Raw genomic sequence first — 21,947 nt, forward strand, 5'->3', positions numbered from 1 at the left:
CTTTAGAATTTGTTTAAACAAAAATTTTAGATAGTTGTTGAGGAAACCATAAATCTTTCTCCTGTCTGTACAAACCTCTGTTCCTGTCCAGAGAGAAGAGGAATGCAATCTGAGTAAATTGCTCTCAATTTTAGACATTTTAGTGCGACGTTTGCAGTGAATAACGATTCAGTTTTTAACAAACAGAATGCTTGTGTGTAAATGCCTGGGTTTTGTGGTCCTTTACCATGCTAAGGATTGAGTGCAGGGCTTTCTGCTTGGTCTACCACTGAGCTACCCAGCCAGGTCCATCAAGTGCTGTGTTTTCTATATAAATGTATATACTCAGTTTACAAGTTGCTTAAAGTTCAAGTATAGGTATGTTGTTGGTGACCAAGCAGAAGCTGTAGTTTACTGTGGTGTTGTGTATTTGGTTTTTAATCTGCATCCCCAGCTCGCCCATTTCCCCGATGGCCTCAGGCCTGGGCCCTGAGAAGACCCGAAGCACAGGTCCGGTTTCTGGGGTATATCCAGTTTAGCAAGAGTGCTTCTCTCCTATGTATATGCCTCCATTTTCAATGGCTTAGTATTTTTGCTTCCATATCCCATTGTTGATTCTGAACAAAGCGTGTTAGTTGCTCTGCGTGGGCACCAGACCTTAGGTAGATGGCGTGCGCCCTCTTTGGGCGTGGTGTTTATGTCACAGAGTCTAGGAATGGAGAAGAACCTCAAAAGTGCTATGGTTGAGTTACTTTCCCAGCGCAGAGGCATTTCCTACTCCCCCCACCTCCCCCCAACAAAAGGACTGTTTCAACGCTTCCGGTGGTGGAAACGGCAGATGATATCCTTCAAGAAATTTGTTTAATTGCCTTTTCTTCCATTCAACTAAAAGAAATGGAAAAGTCACCTGTTTGCCCACTTAATACCACGACTGAGTACCTGCTTTGCGTCAGTTTCAGTCCTCAGTGTGAGAGATAGCTGTGGACAAAAAGCCCCCTCCTGCCTTGCAGCAATTATTCACTTCTGTGTTTATTCATTTTTTAAAAAAAGATTTATTATTTATTATTATGTATACAGAGCTCTGCCTGCATGTACATCTGTAGGCCAGAGGAGGGCATCAGATCACAATATAGATGGCTGTTAGCCACCATGTGGTTGCTGGGAATTGTACTCAGGACCTCTGGACGAACAGTCAGTGCTCTTAACCGCTGAGCCATCTCTCCAGCCCCAATATTCATTTTTTAAAATGTGTAAAATCTCCAAGTATTAAAGGTCACAGACTTCTGTGGAAGAATCTGTGAACTAGGGAGAAAGTAAGTGTGTGCCGATTGCTACCAACAGTTAGGAGTCAGGTAGCATTTTTTCCGAATCCTTTCAGACAGTTTTCATTAAAGATCGACTTTTCAAGAGGTGGGGGCTGTGTGAGGAGTTAGTAGCAACAAAGTATTGTTTTCTTTTGTCCTAAATTGATGTTTCTGTGATTGGAAAATGTGATGGAGGAAACCAGATTGGTGTGTCTGGTGAAAGGTTGAGGGAGCTGCAGAACGTTCAGGGAGGAGCCATCTAAACAGTATGTGGACCCTGTGGCTGGGGTGTGTTCTAAAAGGTCCTAACTCTTGAGCGAGTAATATGAACTACATATGTTGAGGAGCAAAAAGTCACCATGAAGAACCGCTAGAGCAGTTTAAAGTGCAGTAATGCTTCTTTTAAAACTGTTTGAAAACCAATTAATTAAAAAAAATATTTTAAATGACCTTTAGCAATGAGTCTGTAGTGTAGTGGAGGTCAGACTCAAGAACTCTGGAGCATACCCCACCATTGTGGGGTGCTGGTGGCCAGATCCCTATTTCCATCAAAAAGAGGTTTACTTCAGCAAGCATATCCCATCCTGCTTAAACTGCTAATTAGAAACCAAACTGCCTGGCTGGCCCTGCCGGGCCATCCAGACACTTTAGTGTTGGGCATGGGGACAAAGGGATGAATGCTGGTGAGACTCTACATTGCCACAGTTTGGAAAGCCGGCTTTGATTGATTGCCAGAGCACTAAGTGTTTCCGCCCGTCCAGGCTACCGCTGGGAGGGAGCTCCTGTGTTTTCTCTTTATGGGATCTTAATTTGGTTGGGGCAAGGAAGGAGGCTGCTTCTCCTTCACTGGGATTTGTCTTGTGAGGCCTTGGCTATGCCTGGTGTCCTTGGGGTCAGCAACACTGAACCATTATTTAAGACTCAGAGAATCTACGGCTTCTATCCTTTTTCCCAAGGGGACCTACTTTATACTATGACTGATCCCCTCCCTCACATCTTTTAAATCTAGACTGACAGAAAACTCTCTTCCAACTAAGCAACACCTCCCCCAAACCCACTCAGCCCTGCTGACTGTCCATTAGTGCAGCTTCTGTTGAATGTAAAGATCGGTCCATGGGTGTAGGTGATACAGGCAGGATTCTAAAAAGAATTTGCCGGGTGATCAGAAATAAAATTTGCGTTGCCTGAGTTAGAAATCAGGAGTGTGTTCCCTGATGTGACTAAAGTCAAACCCTAACTCGTTTTTTCGTGTCAGTGCCAGTGAATGAGAGCACGCCCTCAAGTCCAGTGACACAGCTGTGCAGACACTGTCCACCTGTGGAACTGTGCCTCTGTGGGATGGGAAGTGGTGGTGTTGAGAGAGGGAGCAGGCTGGAGAAGCCGGAAGGAGTCATCCTCCAAGGAGGTAACTCTCTGGACCCTACAAGTTGGACTTCTGTTCAAAACAGATAAAACTTTCTTTTTTTTTCTGTTGTGCAAAAGGAAATTAATTAATATGAAATTTACGTTCTTTCTTTTGATAAGTAGCATCACTTGGAAGAATTTGTAATTTTCTTAGAAATTGAAAACAGCCATTCTTTTCTGTAATATGTTATTTTAACGTGTGTTGCTCAATCACTGTCTGTGTGTGGGTGCAGAGGTGGTGACGGTGAGCTTCCACACATGCTCCCCAGATTTGTGTCCTTCATTGAGGTATTGGTCCAGGTGGCTGAAGCCAGCCTGTTAGCATTCAGGGCTGGTGGAGGGAAGTGGATCAACTTGAGGCAAGAGGTACAAATCATGCAGACATTTAAAAAGTATTTATTTATTTACTTATTTATTTATTTATTACATAGTGTTCTGCCTGTATACCTGGCCACCAGAAAAGAGCACCAGATCTCATTATAGATGGCTGTGAGCCACCATGTGGTCGCTGGGAATTGAACTTAGGACCTTTGCAAGAACAACCAGTGCTCTCAACCTCTGAGCCATCGCTCCAGCCCCTCGCGCAGACTTTTTATATAGCCAAGTCTTCGCTGTTGTTACTCACTAAATACCTTGTATCCTATTCACACCTTGTCTGAGGGAAGACATGGAAAGTGTGTAGACTATGAATTCTTCAGGTTTAAGGCCTGCAGAGGAGACACGAGGACGCACTAGGAGAGGAGACGCCTTTCCTGGTGAGCCCTGAGAGGAGGACTGGATTATCAGGAAAGGGAATTCAGAGCCCCCTGGGTCCTATAAGAATCATAAGATGTATTAAAGACCAGAGTTTCCACTCATCTCCTTTTTGTGCTTTTGTGCCATATACGTATGTGAATCTCATTAAGAGTGTCCACTGAATTTATTTCGACCTAATTTTGAAACTTAAAAAAAAAAAAAGAGCCATGGATATGACTTTCTCACATAATCTGGTGCCTCATATTTGACCATGTCTCCTGGAGGGGGAGGCCTGGTGGCACTCAGAGGAAGGACAGCAGGTTACCAAGAAGAGACTTGATACCCTATGAGCATATACAGGGGGAGGTAATCCCCCTCAGGAACAGTCATAGAGGAGGGGAATAAGGGGAAAATGGGAGGGAGGGAAGAATGGGAGGATACAAGGGATGGGATAACCATTGAGATGTAACAAGAATAAATTAATAAAAAAAGAAAAGAAAAAGAAAGTCTTTGTGCATGAGGATTTTTTTTTTTTGAGCAGGGTCTTACTATATGAACTACCAATGTAACTGCTAAGTGGCCTAGCATGTTCTCGAAATTCCTGGTCCTTCTGCTTCTCCCTCCTTGTACTGGCATTACAGGTATGTGTCACCATGCCTGGTAGCAACTTGTTTATTCTATTCAAATTTCTGTTGCGACAATTATGCCTCTAGTCTCACAACATACAGTACACAGAGTATGTGTGCGATACGCAGGTGAGAAGTAATGGACGCAGGAAAGTGAGATGCGAGCTTATCACTCACCTAGTTGGAGTCGGCCCATTGGTGGGTGAAGCATTAGAACGGTGACAGTTGCTTTTCCTATTGCCATGGACAAAAAGTAACGTAAGGTAGGAAGGATTTCTTCTTGCTAAAGATCTGAGGAGACATAGAGACCATCCTGTTGCAGAAGGAATGGTGGTGGCCAGCTCCATGACATCTTGTTCACATCGCATCTCGGAGGACCAGGACTCAGATTCTGAGCCTGGGAGTAGATAGCCCTCAAGGCTGCTTCCTCCAGTTAGGCCCCGCCTCTCAAAGCTTGCCCCGCCTCCCAAAGCTTGCTCCACCTCCCAACACTTGCCCCACCTCTCACAGCTTGCCCCGCCTCCCAAAGCTTGCCCCGCCTCCCAAAAGAATGCTACCAGTTCCAGACCAGGTGCTGCCAATTCTCTATCCTTGAGAGAACAGGTGTTCAAATACGTAATCCTGTGGGCGACATTCGAGCCATAAGAGGAACCAAAGCTTTTAAGATCAACATGCGCACTGGCCTGCCATCTGTGTCCATTAGGTTGAAGTGTGTTGAGGTAGTAAATTGACCCCGAGATTTGGTAGCTTACACAGCGAAAAGTTACTTCTCATTGAAGGTTCTTATCTGGTCTGTCTGTGAGGACTGGCCTGTTTTACGTTGATCCCAGCACCCGGCCGAGACTTTTGTTTCTGGTGGCCAAAGAGAAAGACATGCTGGATCCAGAGCTGATTTGCTGATCACTTCCCCATGAGTTTTATTGGCTAAAGAAAAGGGTCCTCCGCAAACTCATCGGAATATGGACGGGTAAGCTTCTGGTAAAGGGGAGCCCTGTAAGTTACTTGGCCAAGCTGGAAAGCCATGGGATGGGAGGTCAATCCTCCAGGGAGAGGCAGCTAGTATTTCCAATGACGAATTGACCATACTGTCCTATACCATTGCATCTTCTGATTCCTCTATGAAGCCAAGGGTCGTCATTATTATTATTATTAATAATAATAATATTAATATTAATATTATTATTGTGTGTGGGGTAGGATTGATTTACTCAGCAAAGGTTCATTCCTCATTCAAGACTCTTGGATTGAAATCCAGGGCCCTTTATATTTGCTTTAATGATTGGTCTGTAGTGATTTTCCTCACGTTCTTAGGCCTGTTCTGGTTGCAGCTGGCCGAGGTGATATGATAGCAGAGTAGTAAAGAGAGCTAAAGAAAGAGTGAGGTGAGGGCACAGCGTGTGACCACCCCTGTTGTCCTCTCATGATGAGCTTCCAGTGGTATCATCACCAAGTGATGTGGCGACCTTCTGAAAGACCTAGTGTACTCCTTGCTGGCGGGCCCCAGCGTGGGGCTTTACTCTATGGGAAATGTCTGTGGGACCGTTAGGATTTCCAGCTGCTCGACAGAATTTCTTCCCTTGGGAAGCTTCCCAAGCTGGCCTTTCCCAGCTGGTCTGTCCTAAATGCAGATGTCCCACTTCCTCCCCTTGCTTCTCCCTCTGCGGAGAGGGGTGAGCCCCCCCTCCCGCCCCCTCCATCCGAGCAGTTTGGGGAAGAACGCAGCCTCTGAAGCCAGGATGCTGCAGCAGGGCTCACCAAACCCTGTGACCTTAGGCCGGCTACTTGTTTCCTTTGTAGAGTAGCAACAGACTTACAGGTGAAACAGTTGATACTTGGATACAGTGATACTATGAAACAAAGTTGGGGGTGGGGGGCCAGTAAATGCTGATGTATTAACAGCTTTGTGCTGAAGGCTGGCTTCAGACTTAGACTGCTGCCCCACTCACTCCAGAGAGAACTGAGGCCTGGAAGTGTGTAGGCCTCAGTTTCTAGTTATCACACCTTTGACTTGAGTATTAAACATTTTAAAAAATAATTTATTTAATTTTATTTTAGCGTGAGGGTGTCAGAGCCATTGGAACTGGAATTACAGACAGTTGTGAGCTGCCCTGTGGGTGCTGGGAATTGAACCTGGGTCCTTTGGAAGAGCAGACAGAGCTCTTAACCACTGAGCCATCTCTCCAGCCCAGAGTATTAAACATTCTTGCTCCAAAGCATCATTGTGAAGCTTTGGCCAGTTTCTTTCTTTGAATTTCCACAATAGTGGCTGACTGCAACACTTTGGCATCTCACTTACAGTTCTCAGGAATATGTCACAGTGTCTGTGCATACTCTTAGATTCCTTTGTCTTTTTAAAGATACTAGCAAATAGTTGGGCATGGTAGTGTACATGTATTCCTAGCTCTGTGGAGAATGAGGCAGGGGGATTGTTGTGAGTTAGAGGCCAGCCTGAGCTACAGAATGAGACCATCCCTCCAAAACCACATAAACAAATAAATCTGTAAATAAATAACAAGGGTCATCAAATATTGGTGTGAATGGTAAAAAGCAACAGAGCCGGATGTCAAACTTAGAAAAAGTAGAGTCTGAAATGAAGTGAGTGTAGACGGAAACTCCTGTAATTTCCATGGGTAGATCTTTGGAATGGAACTCTCATGTGCTTACTTTTGAATGGATAACATTCATTTAAAACTGGATTTACCGGCGGGCATGGTGGTGCACACCTTTAATCCCAGCCTTCGGGAGGCAGAGGCAGGCAGATCGCTGTGAGTTCGAGGTCAGCCTGGTCTATAAAGTGAGTCTAGGACATCCAAGGCTACACAGAGAAACCTTGTTTTGAAAAAACAAACAAACAAAAACAAAAACCCCAAAACCAAACCTGGATTTACCTATTTCAGGGACATCACTTTTTTTTTTTTTTTTACTAGTCGAATTTAGAATGATTGAGCGCCTTTGTCTTCCTCTGTATAATTGCTTGCTAACGGCGAGATGGGAGGCAAACAGATCTTTCGACTCTAATCCAGTCCACTCAGATTGCCAGCTCTCTGACTAAAACCCAGCTCAAAGATCCGATCCATGGGCTTTCTCTGTGCGACTTGCAGCAGGGCCTCTTATCCTGTGAGCTCATAGATGCAGCAGCCGGGGCTGGTTTAGAAAACAGTCTTTCAGAATTTCTCATCTCCAGCACTCTCTTTCTTTCCATCTTTCTGCCACACCTTCTTCCATCCTTCCCAGGATTTGAAGTGGGTCACAGAGATGTCTCACTCTAGGCTGAGCTCTCAACAAATGCTTAACTCTCAGCACGTCCAAGAATCACAAGTCTCCATGTTTACAGAAGATGCTCTGACCAGCTTGCTTTGACCGAGAACAGCACTGATCTGTGGGTCTGGACGGAAACATTTGCAAGGCAGTTGTTTGATACTGTCCATTGAGCAAAGCAGCAGTAGCAGGCGCGCCCCGAAGGCCTGCGACCTCTCAGTCATGAGCTTTTTAACCAGGTGCACAAGTACCAGTCCCGAATTCCTCGCTGTGGGGCAGGCCTCAATACTGGGCAGTTTTGAGGCTCTGGATTAGTTTGTTTGCCCAAGAGTTTTTAGGGTAATTGCTCAAATGATCTCTTTACTCGGCCAGAGGCTGTTTTTGAAATCCCGGAGAGATTCTTAGAAAGGTCATAAACCAAGTGCTCCAGCCGTCTGCGACTAGCCAGCACCTTGGATGAGCTTGCTTAATCTGTTAGTTATACACTGCCTTGTTTTCAGTCTCTCCCCGCCTCACACCAACCTCTTAGTTAGCCCTCCCTGAGGGATGCTGTTTGCATAGTTTGTAGTTGAAACATATATTCATCTTTGAGCCCTCTAAGGGAGTTTTGTAATTGTTGGTAGTCAGATTTGCCTCACCGTGAAACTAAAATTCTTAGGTCTTTTTATGGTTTTAAGGCAGACAATTGAGGTTACAGGCATTGAAATGAGTAATTAGTTTGCTATCTGGAGGAGCTGCAGCTTAAAGCTGGTTTTTAGGCTGTATGGTTGAGGATCTGTGACGACTAATCTGGGTTTTTAAGATGTTTTATTTAGCATATGTTAATTATACATAGTGATGTGCTGAATTGTGACATTTTCACGCATGTATGTGCCCTTCTGCCCTCCTCCAGCCACGTGGCAATCCCATTTTTCATCTCACCTACTCTCTTCCACTTTCATGTCTTTTTTTTTTTTTTTACTTTTTCAAAAGTTCTTTTTCAGTCTTAAAAAAATTTTATTTTTATATCACTGTTAATTAAAAAACGATTACATCACTTTCCCCTCCTTTCATCCATCTCCTTCCAAATGCCTTCCCACAACTTGATAGCCTCCTCTTCCCCGGTTAGTATTGTTACACACATGTATTTACATATGCACAAAAATAAAATGACGACGACCCGCTAGGTCCATTTTTGTTGTTTGTGTGCATATAGTTTTAGGACTGGCCACTTTGTATTGGACAACAAATTCTATTTTTTGTTTTTGTGTCTGGTGACTCAATGGCTTTCATTAAAATTGAGCATAGAGACGTGGATAAAGATTTATTAACAGCAGCCTGGGCACCTTACCCGTGTCTACATTATTGAAGGAAATTCCCTCCCTCTCCCATCAACAATGAACTGGTATAACTCCACAGAGGTACCGCCTCCTGAGCCCTTCCTCCTTACACGACAGAGGTTCTGGGGCGGGGGTGGGGGGGAACCCCATTGTATGCAGTCTGTGACGGGGTGGTCACAGCTGCTGTGAGGTCTTCCTTGCGATGGCCATGCATGCTTGCAGGACTGCGGTCCACAGCACCTCCCGGCTTCTGGCTCTTAGTCGGTCCATCCCCGTTTCTGCCATGTTTTCTGAACCTTCCAGTGGTTGAAATAGATCACTCCCTTGTGACTGAGCAGTGAACAGTAAGCCGGGTTTTATATCCCAACCAAAGTGGGGGATAGTGGCCCTTTGACATTCTACAGTGGGGTTCATGGGGGGGGGGGAGTTGGCAGATCTCCCTCTTTTAAAAAATTGGTAATTTCATACATCTGTATTTTGATCACATTCATTCGCCCCCTTCTCCTTACTGTGTCTTATTCCCTCCTACTTACTCCCTGTGGACTCCCCCTACTTTTTTTCACCAAGTCTCCCTCCTACTTTCATGTCTTTTAAAAAAAAAAATCCCCCCTGAGTTTAGTTAAGGTTGCCTGCGTGAGCGTGGGTGTGACGAAGCTATTTTACTGGAGCACGCGCAGCTAGACGGTGGCTCGGCTTCTTCAGCAGCCGCCGACCAGTGGCGGGGCCTCGGGAGTCCCTTGCTCATCCACGCTGGACACCCTGCTCGCTCCTTCTCAGGAGCTGTTCTTATTCTTCACTGGCTTTTTCCTGTTTCCTGTTCTTTGAGTCAACAAGCACTGTACTCCAGCTGGCACCAGGCAGAAAGAAAGAAAGAAGCCCAAGTCGGATTCCTTCTCGCTCTCCTGCTACGTCCTTACCAGATCCACGATCTGTCTTTGGCTTCGGGACTGGCTGAGTTATCTCCCTCCTGTCTTAACTGGTTCTCACAGGCTTCCTCAACCAGTATGGGGTCTGAGATCCTCCTGAGTTCTGGCCGGTTGTGGCAAGAGACGGCTGAGACTCACAACGCATGCCCAGCCTCTGTGACTGGGAGGGCCTTCTACTGTGGTCACCGCCGTCCAGTTCTTGTCTTTCTCTTGGATAAATGTAGGAACTGGGCTCCTATAATCAGAAAGGGGGGCTTATTTTATTTCCCCTATTTTACTAGGAATTTGAAGTGCTTGACAGCTAACCACCAGCTTCTTTTTCTCTTGGGCCGCCCTTTTGTATGAGCATGCTTTAGCTTTAAGGCAGGGGCGAGGAGTTGAGTGTCTCAGAATCTGGAGGGGACATTTTCTGACTCTGTTCTGCACTGTCCGTCCTTTCCGCAGGATGCTCTGGCAGCCCGCCCACCACACACCAACTGGTTTTGACCAGCACACTAGTGACAGTGACAGTTGTGTAGCTGAGGCAACAGGTGTGTGGCTCTGTCTTCACAGTTGTCTGCTTTTGACGTGTACAAGCCACCGTACATGCATGGCTTAGTTTCATGTTCAGTAAATCTATGAAATATAAGTGCGAATCGACTTGCTCTTAAATTAGACGTGTTGGAAAGATTTGGTAAGGGTAAGGATTTTGCTAAAATAAAACTTGTGAGTTTAATATAGGCAAAGTATTTATAAAAAGAGAGCAAAAGATCGGGTTTATGTAGAGCTAGGAGCTAGAGAGGTGGCTTAGTGGTTAATAGCACTTGTGCGCATGCTGTCTGTCCATCCGTCTGTCTGTCTGTCTGTCTATCTATTAATCAATCATCTACACACACACACACACACACACACACACACACACACACACACATATGCACTTGGAGACAGGACCTCTCTACGTAGCCCTGACTGTCTTGGAACTGACAATGTAGACCAGGTTGGCCTTGAACTCACAGAGATTCACCTGCTTTTGCCTCCCTAGTGCTGCCAATAAAAAAATGAGCCACCAAATAGAATACTCCCCCCACCCCACCCCCAGCTGGCCTGGACTTGCTTTGTAGACCACCAGGCTGGCTTAGAACTCACAGAGATCCCCTCCCTCTCTGCTTCCAGGTCCTGGGGATTACAGGCATGCGCCACTGTACCCAGCTTAAAATACCTTTTTCTAAAAAGCAAAATAAATGAAATCACAAAAGATGTGTGTGTCTGTATTGCAAGTGTAACCTGGGCAAATTTTTTCAGATTCCTGTGACTAAAAAAAAAAAAAAAAGCCTTGGCCCTTTGCCCTTTGTCAAAACAAACAAACAAACAAAACCCCACAAATGAATGCATGTTTAGATGTTTTGAGGTAAAATGAAATATTTCGGCTGTGACTATTTTTTTGTAATATCTCAGTCTTTAAGTACCTTTTGAGATAAATTGTCCAAGTCCTGATCCTCACAGCTTTGGACAAGGGAACTTGTACTTAAGTAACTATCCTTTTCAGCTTCTGCCCTGTCTGCTGTTCTGGCCTGCACTGTGCACCGTTCCCCTCAAATGCGTCAAAGGGGAAAATGCTTGCTTTTGAATGGTCTGCCCTGGGATCAGATGCACTTAGATTATTATGTCCTAATGCAATAATCAGGCTTTTTGTTTTATTGTTGCTGCATTTCTTTGATATGAGATTTAGATATAAGAAGATCCTATTTGATAGACTTCTTTTATAATAGCCCAGAACAGAGGGACTGAGAGTATAGATTAAAAAAAAAAAAAAAAAAAAAAGCCCTCATCCTGTAAAGGCAACTTTAAAGGGTGTTATTTTTATTTTGTTTTGTTTTGTTTTGTTTTTGAGATAGAGTGTCATGTAGGCCAGGCTGGTCTTGAACTCCTGACTCTCCTGTCTTCATGTGCTCCGCTACCTGCAAGTGCTGGAACAACAGGCTTCCAGGACCATGCTTAGCTAAGTCCCGTCAGTTCTTTCTTTGAGATGCTCTGTGGTCTGCCTTGTCTGGGAAGGGGAAGCTGTTTCATCATCATGTGTAGGTGAAAGGCTAGGACCACAGTCTGAGCTGACAATCTTCTTGTGCTTTTGCATTCATTCAAATACTTTGATTTCCTGAATATCAGCCCAAGCTAGTCTTCCGTTATTTACTTCTTAATCTGTTAAAAAAAATTATTTACTGTGTGTGTGTGTATGTGCGCATGCATGTAGATATGTGTAGGTTCTCAGAAGAAGACCTCAGATCCCCTGCAGCTGGAATTAGGGGCTCTTTCAACCATCCTATGTAGGTGCTGGGAACGGAAATCTGCTCCTCTGTATGGATAGTTGTACTCAGCTTGAACCACTGTAGCCATAAGAAAATTAGGTGTTAAAAAAGCAAGTAGCTCCATGTATATATAGTGCATGCTTGTATGAAAATGCCCTTGTGTAAAACATATGTATGTGCACAGTATGCGTACACTACACAACAAACTCAACAGGCACCAGTGCAAACAAGTAGGATCCTGGAGTATGGAAAGGTCCAGGCACCGGGAAAAGGAGGGCAGGAGGACAGGAGCGTCAGGGGTTCAAGGTTATCCTCAGGTATGTAGTGAGTTTGAGGCCAGCCTGAGCTTAAAAAAAAAAAAAAAAAAAAAAAAGACAAGTAGGAAGTTATTTTCTAAAATAAAGACGGTAGATGGAGAAAATTGGAAGTTGAAATGTGTGACACCCTCACTTCTGAGCTGGAGCCGCTTTGACCTTCCTTTTTGTCTGTACATGTACTCAGAGAATGTTTACGGTACCTTGCACTGGGGTGGGGGGGTGGGGGCGGGGTGGGGGTTGGGCCTTGCCACTAGACTCATTGTACACATCCTAGCGCTTTCCTAATTGAAGTTGTGTAACTCCACAGATTTCTCCTGTGCTTAGGGTTCAGTAGGTAAATGTTTTCCTTAACAACAGCTTTGTGAGTGGGGCCATTAGCTGTTATTCTCAGCCTGGTGCCTGCAGCTGCTACGTGATGCATCGGGACTGAGATCTGCTCACGGTAGCCAGCAGCGAACAAAGGCCAAGTCCTCAGTATTGGTTCAGCCCCCTTCTAATTGTGGTGGTTACTGATATCAGCCTCAAGTACAGAATACTTCCGGCAGATAGGATTTTTAGTGACAATGGAAGTATTCTACTGCAGTCAAATATGACAGTCACTAGTCATGTATGGATGGCTATTGTACCTTAAAATAGGTCTGGTATATAGCTGCAGAGCTGAAAATTCAATTTAGGTAATGTTAAAATTATTATTAGGGCTAGAGAGGTGGCTCCATGGTTAAGAGCACCGCCTGCTCTTCCAGAGGTCCTGAGTTCAATTCCCAGCAACCACATGGTGGCTCACAACCATCTATAATGTAATCTGATACCCTCTTCTGCAGATAAAGCACTCATATGCAATAAATAAAAAAAATAAATAAGTCGGCTGGGCGTGGTGGCGCTCTTAATCCCAGCACTCGGGAGCAGAGGCAGGCGGATCGCTGTGAGTTCAAGGCCAGCCTGGTCTACAAAGTGAGTCCAGGATAGCCAAGGCTACACAGAGAAACCCTGTCTCGAAAAACCAAAAACCAAAACAAAAAAAAAAAACACCAAAAAATAAATAAGTCTTAAAAAAAATAAAATTATTATTAGATGCGTATAATAAAATTTACAACTGATAGTTTTGCCCGCATGTACATACATGCATTGTGTGCATGCTTGGTACCAGTGGAGGGTAGAAGACGGCATTGGATCCCCTGAAACTGCCGTTACCGGTGGTTGTGGGTGCTGGGAACGGTCTCCAGGTCCTCCACAAAGAGCAACAGGGCTCTTGTTGCTGATTCATCTCTTCCCTGTCATCTAGCTTCGTTTTCATTAATTTACACTAAAGCAGCCACGTGGGGCTACTTGCTCCCCTATTGTATAACACAACGTTGTTAGTACAGCATGGAAATAATTATGATCTGATCTTTCTCTCTGCTTTTTATGTTTTATTTATTTTTTATTTTTAAGAAAAACTCTGAAGCAGGGGCTCACTGCTTAGTCCATGTCGGCCCGAGCTTGCTATATACAGGCTGGCCACTGGCAGAGCCTGCCTCCTGTGTCTGTCACCCGAGTGTTAGGATTACAAGCATGAGTTGCCATGACGACAACAACAAAAATTAAAAAAAAAAAATCAAAGTTGAGAATGGTGTGATAAAACCTTCTGTCCTGTTACCTAGTAGTTCCTAGTCGCTGAGCGGTCTCCTGTCATCTGTTTTCCAGTGGGTCTGATCACCTCCCTTCCCCAAAGGGTTTGGGATGATCCGAGGCGCTGCCCAATCTCTTAAAGAGCCGAGCTAGCGGTCTGGGAGAGAGAGGGAAATGGGTGACATCGAAGAGACGTCCTGGGTGCTCTCCAGAGGATTTGGTGATGTAACAATAAAAGTATATAGATAGTGAAGGTTATCCTGTGACAGAGCCCAAAGACGTGTGACCATCTTTGTTGTTTTTGTTGTTGTTTTTTTTGTTTTGTTTTTATTTGTTTTTGAGACAGGGTTTCTCTGTGTAGCCTTGGCTGTAGACTCACTCTGTAGACCAGGCTGGCCTGGAACTCATAGTGATCCACCTGCCCCTGCCTCTCGAGTGCTGGGATGACAGGCGTGTGCCACCACGCCAGGCCCGACGTGTGACCATCTTTGCACTTGAACTATTTTTCCTCCACCACTACCGTCCATCACCACCACCACTACCAAACATGGTCATCAGCACCAGCACCCGCATCATAATCAAAAGCAAACTGAACCCCAGTGGCACCGTCACTTGTGCCAGGCCTCTCTTACCTGTCCTTATATTGAACGTTGGGGCTTATGCATAATTTAAAGCATTGAAACAAAATGCTATCCATATGCAATATTTATTGACGGGCAGCAGTGCTGAAGCAGGGAAACTTTGGAAAGAGCAAAAAGGCTGAGGAGGGTCATTTTTAGACAAGACTCCTTGGAAAACTTCGCTCCAGAGCGAAGCAGCCTGACCTGGTGTTGTGCCGGGGTGGTCCACTGCTCTGTGACTCACTTGCTGGCCTAAAGTTGCAGTGCTCAGTCATCGTCACCTAGGCTTTAGACAGGCGTGACCTCTGGAGGGCAGAGACACCACACCCCAGCCTACTTGCAGCATTGCAGAGCCTTTGGTGGGGACAGGGGAAGACATGTTTCTACCATTGACGAGCTGTAACACGGGGTCTTTTGTGAAACTGTCTCTGTGAGGTTGAGCATTTATGTCTATTACTGGTAGAGTAATTGTGGCAAGTGCCATTAATAAAAGGCACCCTTTGTAGCAAGGGCCTTGGAGCCGTGTGGACACAGTGAAGGACAGAGTGCCTGCTTCGAGGACATTGGAAGTGTCTTTCCCCTGAAGCGTAAAGCAAGGCTTATAGCTGAGCAGTTGATGCTGAATTTCAGAGCTAAAAATGGCTTTCTCTTTGCGATAGGATGCAGAATATGGGTATGCTAAATTTGGAAGCCTGTACCTCGATCTCAGGACTTAGGGGAGATGGATTTGTGATGGCCGGGGAATCTTGTGTCATCTGACACACTCCCAGGCCTTGGCTAAGCGGTTCTATTGATAGAAGATATTACATTAGGGGAAGGGCTGTGTGAAACTGTCAGCTCTTTGTGGACCACCGCACTCCTTCAGCTGCAGCAGGATGTGGTCCTTTTCCAGGTCCATCTCTCCTGCAGACCCCACACATTGGGTTCTCTTGCCTCTGGGAAATGTTCCTGGGAGATAGGATGGGACTGTGTTGTGTCATCATTTCTTGTTCCACGCTTTATGGCCGTAGTGGACTCTCGGGTAGTGAATGCCCTGTGCTCGTCACCCTCCACTGCTGTCACAGTCAGCCTACAAAAAATGAGCAGTTTTAGTTCTCAGCTCTGGAGGTCCCCATCTGTGAGGCATTGATGGGGTCTGCACTGAGGGAGCACATCGTGGGGAGTTGCTGGGTGAGACCAAGTTGTGATCTGACATAAGACCTCCCTGAAGGTTCTATCTGTCTCTTAAAGTTTCTGCCATGTCACAATAGCAGCAAGATGGGATCTAAGTTTTAACACTGGTCATTGTGTGTGTATTTGTGGCACATTTAAGGCTCAAAGGGTAGCCTGCTCTTTTTTAGGTCTTTCGAGACAGGGTTTCTCTGTGTAACAGTCCTGGCTGTCCTGGACTCGATTTTGTAGACTAGGCTGGCCTTGAACTCACAGAGATCCACCAGCCTCTGCCTTCCAAGTGCTGGGATTAAAGGAGTGCGCCACCACACCTGGCAAATCATTGACCACCTCAGGCTGCTTTTTGTTTGTTTGTTTGTTTTGTTTTGTTTTTTGTTTTTTGAGACAGGATTTCTCTGTGTAGTCCTGGCTATCCTGGACTCGCTTTGTAGACCAGGCTGGCCTCAAACTCACAGTGATCCCCCTGCCTCTGCCTCCTAAGTGCTGGGATTAAAGGCATGCACCACCAATGCTCAGCCCTGCTCTATATTTTAATATATGCCTTCTTAATCATGATCTCTGCCGTTTTATGTGTTATACTCCGTGAATCAAATCTTACCCTTATTTGACAGGAGGCCTTGGAATCCATGGTAGAGCTAAGCCCCGAGATTTAGGATGAAGCCTCCTCATATCAGCTATGCTGTCCTTTCCTCAAAAGCCTTTCCTTAAGGCTTTTAACAGGACTGTGGCCTGATGAGACAAATGCAGCAACTATTTTCAGCAAAGAGGCCACAAGGCCAGTACAAGTAGACTTTCTAATGTTGATTTTCTAGATTTTCAAACACTTTTATAATAGTCCTGATTTAAACCAGCAGTAGCACATCTTTAAAAAGGAGATACATTTGCATAATCTAAATCTAGTGCTTATACATGATTACAGTTAGTAAAATGCTCAACTTAATATTACCATAGCATTAATAAGAAATGTTTGCTTATTCTTTTAAGTAGTTCATCTCAATGGTTTATCATGTGGTTCTGGTGCATTTACATAATTTTTGAATTGCATCACAGATGGCATATATGCTAAAGTTATAGAGGAGGGGCTGGAGCCTTGGCTCAGTGGTCAAGGGCACTGGCCCAGGGGACCCGGGTTTGATTCCCCAGCACCCACATGGTGTCTCAAAACCATCTGTAACTCCAGTCCCAGGGGGAATATAACTGCCCTCCCAAGGCCCTGCACACATGGTACACAAGCAGCACCCCTCCCCCAACCACTACACATGCAAGATGGTAAGGAGTCAGTGAGGGGAGATCTGGCCTCGCACCATCATTGACTCAGGCGAGTGCCATTGTTGGAGGCAGAAAGAGTACCAGCAAGGACAACACTCAGATTCTGTCACCACACAAGCACACAATACACTGCTCTGAAGAGACGAGTGAGGGCTACTGAAGCTTAGATTCTGTGTTGGAAAACAAAACAGACAACTAGATTTGAAGTGAAAATTCTTCCTTAAATTTTGGCAACGTTAAGCCCACATATTTGGAAAACAATGTGTGGGACACATAAACACATTTGTAATCTGACTCTGGTAGTTTGAAATCTGATTTCCATTGGAGGAAACTCATTTGTTTTCCTTGTAAATAAAGAGACCATTAAAAATTGACATTCCTTGGCCAGTTGCGGTGGTGCACGCCTTTAATCCCAGCACTCAGGAGGCAGAGGCAGGTGGATCACTGTGAGTTGAGGCCAGCCTGGTCTGCATAGTGAGTCCAGGACATCCAAGGTGACACGGAGAAACCCTGTCTCATAAAACAAACAAAAACAAAACAAAAATCCTGGGCTAGAAGGATGGCTCAGTAGTTAAGAGCACTGGCTGTTCTTCGGTCCTGAGTTCAATTCCCAGCAAGCACATGGTGGCTCATAGCTATCTATAATGTGATCTGATGCCCTCTTCTGGCCTGCAGGTGTACATGCAGCCAGAGTACTGTATGCATAATAATAAATAAATGAATTTTTGAAAAAAAAATTGACATGCCTTATTTGTCTGTTTATGTAGATAAGGTCTCCTGTGGCCCAGGAGCATCTTGAACTCACTATGTAGTCAAGGATGGGAGACTGCGGATGCCTCCCATGCTCTGACACGTGCTTCGGCTTCAGGGACGCAGGTGTCACTGTACCAGAGCTCCTTCCGCTCTAGGCAGGCATCCGGCCTGCTGAGTTACATCCTCAGCCCTGAGATGCCTTTTAGAGTACAAAAAAAAAAAAACAAACTTGAAGAACTAAAGCCTTTTTTGCTGTGTGTGCGCGAGCATGCACACACGTGTTTGTTTAATGTGCGTTTGTTTTCAATAGAAATGAAACAAGTGCTTGGACCGTAATCCGATATCCAATTGGAGAAGAGGAGTAGAGTTCAGGTATGGTTGAGTGTCGTGGCAGTTGAGAGAGCCAGAGAGCGAGTCTAGGGTGTGTGGGAGGTAAGCAAGTGCACATTCTGCGAAGCATGCGCTATATATAGGGAAGGGTTGGATCTCCTCTCCCCCGCAGCCCCAGCTAGGTCCAATGACAGTTAATGGCTGTTCCTACAGAGTATAAATTATTTATGAATCTGGCAAGATGATGATATAAAATGCAAGTGGATATAGGAAAAAAGAAAGTCCGTTGCCAAATTCCAATAAACTGTTAGGGCTGGGGCCAGAAGAGGAGTAAGAGGCCACCTTATCCAGGACTGTCCCTTCCATGAGGATGCTGAAGGCTGGGAGTTGAGCTGTGTTGTAAACTGTTCACTCTCCCTTCCCTTCCAGTAGGAGCCAACATTTTCTGTTTTTCTGTAGAAAAATGTACTATCCATGTACTACTGTTGATGCCAATAACAGAGTCTAGGATGGATGAGAAAGGCAATTGTTTAGAAAGTTTTTTTGTTTTTGTTTTTTGTTTTTTGTTTTTTGAGACAGGGTCTCTCTTTGTAGCCCTGGCCATCCTGGACTCGCTTTATAGACCAGGCTGGCCTTGAACTCACAGAGATCCACCTGCCTCTGCCTCCCGAGTGCTGGGATTAAAGGTATGCACCACCATGCCCGGCTTAGAAGGTTATTTTTAAGATGTTTTCCTAGGAGGTTGACTTCGCTTACCAAATTTCTGTTGTCTTTATATGAGTTTTGATATACTCTTCCCAAAGCCCACTTTCTTACATTTCTGTGATGAAAAACAAAACAAAACACCAGATCATCAATAGTAATAACACGGGCAGTACCTAAGCATGGGCTACAGAGACTGGACCAGGATTGAGGCCCGCTTGGTCCTTGTATAATAAGGACTTTAAAAAGAAATGGCAAAACATCCTAGTAGAAGATTGAGTTTCGTGAAATAGTTGATATTCAGCCACGCCGTAACCACAAAAATGGTAAGTGTTTGGTTTTTTTTTTTGAGACTCCAGATGTCAGCATGAGTGAAAAGAAATAGGCAGTGTCAGGACATCTTGCTTGTAAATGCCTTGGACCCCTCTGCCCCTGGAAGCCTCCTCTGGAGCATGGAACATGGCGCTGAGTCAAAGGCTCTCTGGATGTGTGGAGCTGTCCGCTGCTCTCCAGTTATGTTTGGCTGAGGCAGCTCCCTGGCCTCGAAGGAAAGACTCTAATTAAGAGTCAGGTGCTGGATTTCTGCCTCATTTTTCAGGCAAACGGAATGGCAATGTTCAGCATCGGTCAACAGCACAGTGGCTTTAGTAGTTACCGACGCCACAACTCCGCCCTGAGGTCTGGTGCTCCCAGAAGTGTCTCTTGTTATTGTAACTGTTCCCCTTTATGTTGCATTTGGGGATGAATTGGCCCAGAGAGAGGAGCTTTTTTTCTGCTGAATATTTGCGTGGGCAACATCTTGAGTGCTCAACACTGAAAGCTATGGAAAACATGAGATGGTGTGACCTTCGAGTCATATTTCAGGCCCCCAACCAAACAAAACAAATCTCTGACTTTAGGCATTCAAGGGAATTAATAAATGCATGCATGTTCATTTTTTCCCCCTCAAGAAATTAGAGCAGAGAGACCCACCCAAACTCATTTAGTAGATAGGAGCCATGTTCTATGAAGTCCGTGGCTCGTAAGCTCAGAATGCACCACAGCTGAACAAACACAAGTGTGGCCTTCATGGTCAGCGCCTTGGACGTGGAGTTGGTTTTATTGCCTTTAGCCACGGGCTTATTAAGGGAACCACTCCTGACATTTCTAGGCCCTTTGGTGATTAGTTAAGGCTTCAAATGGTGTGAGTTTTTAAAGCAGGGACTCACACTGTAGCCCAGGCTGTCTTAATGTCCTTGAGCCTTAGCCTCACAAGTGTGGGAAGTACAGGTGTGAGCCACCTTGCCTAGCTAGCGTGGTTTTTATTGTTGTTGTTGTTGTTGCTGTGGTGTGTGTGTGTGTGTGTTGACTGTGGTGGTGGTGGGTGGTTTTGAGACAGGTCAGGAACTAATTATACTGTTGCATCCCAGACTTCTCTTGGCCTTGGAATCCTCTTGCTTCAGGCTCTCAAGTAGATTCCAGACTTAGCCCACCATAACAGCTTTCACAGTTCTTTAAACAAACAAACAAACAAACAAACAAACAAAAAAACCATCCACCTTGTAATTCTGTCACATAAACTGTAGAACTAAGGGGTCTTTTTGTTAGGACTAAAAACTCCCCAAAGGAATTCCAGTTGTCAGAGAGGCAGAATTCTATTTTTAACCATCTTAAATTATTTCTGCAAAAATGCCCTTCAGGATACACAAGGGCTCATCTCCCCGGGCGGCATGCTTGCCCTTCTGTGCTCTCTGGGCCCAGCCTGTGTCCGCCTCCTCACGCTTTTCTGTCCGCTCGTCTCTTCTCTACCTTCTTCCCTCTTCTGTGGGTTCCCATCCTTCTAGGCTAGCTTCCGAGCTTTCCCTCACCCAGGCGGAGACAGGTTCACTCTGAATTCTTGTTTAGCTTAGGCGCCTGTAATTAGCAGACATCTTGTTATACTGTAGTAGTTTCCCTGTCTTACTCACTTCTGGATTTTAAATTCGGTGCCGAATGGCTGGCACAAAGGAATTACTTGGTGAATGCTTCAAAATGAACTGCCACTCCAAGCTCACATCCCTTCTTGTGAAGAGTTACCGTACTTTTCTGACCATAAGACGCACCTGACCATAAGACACACTCAATTTTTAGAGCGGTAAAACAAGAAAAACAGCAATCAGACCATAAGGCACACCTTAATTCCCCCCTCCCTACTTTTTGGGGGGGGGCAAAGTGTGTCTTATGGTCTGAAAAATATGGTAGGTTTGGAGGAATTAACTGTGGCATGACGTGCTTGGAGAATGTTCTGGAAGTAAGACTTTGTTTGACAATCTGCTGTTTCCCCCAGGAATCCTCACAAGGCCACCAGTGCTCAGAGGCTGAGACAGGGTCTCAGCAGGAAGTACTGAGGACTGAGAAAGGAGCCTGTGCATCAGGCAGTGGTGGTGCACACCTTTAATCTCAGCACTCAGGAAGCAGAGGCAGGTGGATCTTTGTGAGTTCGAGGCCAGCCTGGTCTACAGATGCAGTTCCAGCATAGGCAGGGCCACACAGAGAAACCCTGCCTCACTTCAACTCTCTGTCATCTCAGGATAACTTTTGTCAGGGCTGGGTTGCCCAGGCTGCACCGATTGGGTGACATTTTAGTGAAATTTACTCCTGAGATTCAGAAAACACCACCTTGCCTGGGTGGGGCAGCCACTGCAAATGGTATGACAACTCAGTTCTCTTTGATGCTGTATCCAGGGCCTTCCCTTAGGCTTATTTTTTCCTAATAATTGAAATTATATGTACAGCAACCAACCCTGATGCTGTTTTGCATGGAAATTAGCAGGTTGCTTTTGGGATCTTCATTTTTGCCATTTAATTACCTTCCAGAGAACTGCCAACACAAACAGTGAAAGTTCTAGAAATAATAGAGTCAGAGGTGGCTATTAACAGATGCCTGTGGTCCTCAGAACTATGGACCACGGGCTTCAAGGAAAGAACCCTATTCCCATTTTGCAAGCCTAGGTGTCACGTGTGCCTTATATAGAAACGTCAGTGCCTGTCAAGGTTGAGAGAGAACCTCGTTTCCTTTTGAATTGCTTACAGCTGGCTAAGACTGCTTGGTGATGCGCTTTCTCTCAGTTGAGTTAATAGCAAACTTACAGCATTCAGTTGTTAGCCCAGCTCAACAATTAGAGAGACTTACCGCCAAGCCATCCAACTAAAAGGTACTAGAGACGGAGTTTTTAATCGCTCGTTGACTCCCAGCCAATGCTACAGCACTATACACACTGCTTCCTCCTTCTCCACCCCTCCCTCCTCCTCTCCCTCCTCTTCCTATCCCTCTCTTCCTCTTCCTCTCCTCCTCCTTCCTCTTCTTCTTCCTCTTCCTCTTCC

The 21,947-nt window shown here is 45.3% G+C and overlaps 1 protein-coding gene and 1 long non-coding RNA gene across 12 annotated transcripts in view; one reads left to right on the forward strand and one right to left on the reverse strand.

Moving 5' to 3' along the window:
* The window catches only part of SEPTIN11 (septin 11), a 92,427-nt gene that overhangs the window by 2,946 nt on the left and 67,534 nt on the right, over positions 1-21,947 (forward strand). The gene's annotated exons all lie outside the window — the stretch shown is intronic.
* Positions 8,202-11,401, reverse strand: LOC311585232. Its single transcript, XR_014775154.1, has 2 exons — positions 9,543-11,401; positions 8,202-8,955 (listed from the first exon to the last, which is right to left on the reverse strand). It is a non-coding gene; the product is annotated as an uncharacterized lncRNA (long non-coding RNA).

This window comes from Acomys minous, assembly GCF_964271855.1.
Source record: "Acomys minous genome assembly, chromosome: 15".
NCBI lineage: Eukaryota > Metazoa > Chordata > Mammalia > Rodentia > Muridae > Acomys > Acomys minous.